At 43.6% G+C, this 3,083-nt stretch overlaps 1 pseudogene; it reads left to right on the top strand.

The window, feature by feature from the left end:
• The first annotated feature begins 2,113 nt into the window (after positions 1–2,113).
• Rhebl1-ps1 (RHEB like 1, pseudogene 1) lies at positions 2,114–2,851 on the top strand (annotated as a pseudogene).
• Positions 2,852–3,083: the final 232 nt, after the last annotated feature.

The raw sequence follows: 3,083 nt of genomic DNA, 5'->3' as shown, positions 1-3,083 counted from the left end.
TAGCATTGTTCTAATAAAAAAAAAGCCTAGGATGAATATGTCCTGATAAGATAAAACATTAATTCAAGGAGTCATTCCAAGATATTTTAAGTACTATGTGGCAAGACCTCTTTTAGATCTGGACACAGAGAAAAGGTGAACTTTCCTGGTCTGGCTGTTGACTCTACTTGTTCAACTAAGATACCCTATCTTATTTTAATGATTTAAAGATTTTCAACATAAAAGCAAAACTATCCCTACAAACTCTTGTAGGGTCTCTATCACTGGAACTGGAAGAAAGGAAAGGTGGAGCAGAGGTGATATTGGATATTGGCACACTTTCTTTGTTGACAGTGTAATGCCCTAAGCACCAGAAAGACTCTTCTCCTCTATTCCTGCTCACACTGCATACAGTTTATTGAATCATGGCAGCCCACAGTGGCTACAACTGAAATGAAGCACCCGGATCCCATAAAATAAATTCCTGAGCCTTGGGCTTTGTGTCAGCCCTAGCCCTCACACTGTCTCTGGTAAGTGACAGGACTTCAGAGATTCCCATTATGTTCTAGGTCTTCCCCTTTTCTGTCAGTGAGAGGCTAAGACTTGATATCTCCAGGCTCCTTATAACCCTAATTTTCTTATTACCCCATTTTGCTTACACATTTGGTGAAGGCAACAGAAGGAGTCAGCTCGTCCACTTGCAAGGAGAGTTGAAAGCTGGCATAGGAATTCAGGACTGCATGGGGGAGGATGTGATTATAGTACGATCATTATGATTCATCAAGAGAATAAATTCCCTTGTTGGTTACACATACACACTCCCCACCCCTTCCCACTCACAACTTCTACTTCCTGGTTTAGGAACAGTCTAAAAGTAGAGGAAGGTTGTGGGTGGAGTGGGAAGAAAGGAGGGAAGTATTCTCTTTTTGGAAGAGACTTTCTGGAAGCTCTTTCTCTTGCTCATTTGTACCACCTACAGCCTACGGTGCTTTTATTCTTCCTTACAGAATGTTTGATAATCATAACCAGACAGAAAGTAATAAGTCAAAATAGTCATTGTCACTTCTTTCCAAGCATGATGAGTTCAGTTAAAACATTTGCATACATACACAAATGATGTTTTAATTTATTGAATACATTTAAAAAGATACTGAAATGAAGAGACTCAGTCAAATGAAAGCAAAGAATAGCTCTCGAGTAAGGAAACTCCAGTCACATTCCAATGCCTATGAGTGAGACAAAAAAAAAAAAGGCAATTTGCCCTTTAAAAACACTTTTCCACCTTTTTGTACAGTGCTAAAGCAAGCCCATTTTAAAGTAATCAAATAGTTTAAAAGCAGAACTTATAAGTCAATTTTATTACTAGATAATATTAACTCAAGGTCTTGCTAGGTGTTAGAGCTGGATCTGCAGGCTGAGATCACATCATGGAAACTACTGGACTTGAACTGTTTCAGTGATTGTAAGGAGCTCATGCCAGCACAGTGCACTTAGTTGAGCTTCCTGTGGCCCTCAGAGTAAAAGGCAATTTCTAGTGAGAACAAGGAGCAAATCTCATTTCTCCCTGTTGCTCCTTGCAAGGCACCACTAAAACTCCTGGAAATTGCTCAGGAAACAATCAAAGGTGAGAAGTGGAAATTGGGACAAGGTCAACAAAGTGTTTAGGAACCCCGGATCTAAGTTGACAAGAAAGTCCATGAAGGAGGAAGGCAATATGAATCTTCTGTATTAAGAAACGTAAGCTCAGAAGAGGCATGCTGGAAGAGGAGCGCAAGGGTTAAAGTGTATAGGGCTGTGCTTGCACCAGTTGTCCCCGCATTACTTTGGGAATGGGGGTGGGATTAGTATCTGAAGGTGTGGTGGAGATCCTTGGCCTTGGCCAAAGTGAATGAGATCCTGGGGAATCTTTTCCAAAGGGTGAGATGGGGTGGGGGAGGGTTCGGGTGGGGAGGGAAGTCGTCACTGAATGCATTGAGTAACTAAAACGCTGTGGAATCTACATGTAAGGATGGTGGCAATAAAAGGCCAAGGGAAAGCACTGCTTGGGGGGCTCCCACAGACTAGGAAGCTGATTTGGGGGTGCTCTTAGGTCCTGGCCACAGTCTAAAAGGACAAAAGGTGTGACTATGGGTGGATGATTGTATTACAACAATCTTTGGTCCTTAAAGGGAAGACATCTTTGGCACATCAATTTGTGGGAGTTCCTGGAAGGCTACAATCCTACAGTGGAGAATACTTACAGCAAGCCAGTGACTCTTGGCAAAGATGAGTTTCACCTACATCTGGTGGACACAGCAGGACAGGATGAATGCAGCATTCTGCCCTATTCCTTCATCACTGGGGTCCATGGTTACATGCTTGTGTACTCTTGTTACCTCCCTGCACAGCTTCCAAATCGTTAAGAACCTGTACCAAAAGCTACACGAAGTCCATGGTAAAACACGGCTGCCAGTGCTGCTTGTGGGGAATAAGGCAGATCTCTGTGCAGACAGAGAGGTGCAGGCAGCTGAAGGGAAGAAGCCAGCAGAGTCCTGGGGTGCAACGTTTATGGAGTCATCTGCACGGGATAATCAGCTAACTCAGGACATCTTCATCAGTCATCCAGGAGATTGCCCGTGTGGAGAATTCTTATGGACAAGACCGCCGATGTTATCTTATGTGAACTCTTGGCGTGGAATAAGTGCCCAGTTTCGGTCACAGGCATTGTCCAGCCTACAGCAGGGGGATCGACCCTCAGGACTTAACTACTAGAGTTGCCAACTATGTCCTTACTCCTCTGGGCACGCAGTGGGGCACCCTCATTTTTGCACACTGATCCCAGGTTCTGGTAGCCTGGATGTTAATGTTTACAAAGGGGCAAGACGTCTCAGGGACACTGGCTTCTGACTCTTTGTTTGCTAAACGAATATTTACAGTCTGTACAGTTGGGATGCATCTCGGGCATTGATTACAGAGGACCTGCCCACCTGGGTATATTTTGGGTGTTGGTTGGGTAAGGGTGTTGGTCACTTGGCAGTTCTGAAGTAGAGCTGTCTACCAGGGTAACTGTGTATTTCCAAATAAACTGAGAAATCTTTTTAAAAAAATAACTTTAACTTCCTGGT

Source organism: Rattus norvegicus, chromosome 4 (assembly GCF_036323735.1).
Source record: "Rattus norvegicus strain BN/NHsdMcwi chromosome 4, GRCr8, whole genome shotgun sequence".
NCBI lineage: Eukaryota > Metazoa > Chordata > Mammalia > Rodentia > Muridae > Rattus > Rattus norvegicus.
Note: the sequence above shows the minus strand (reverse complement) of the source record. Positions and strands in the feature narration are given on the sequence as shown.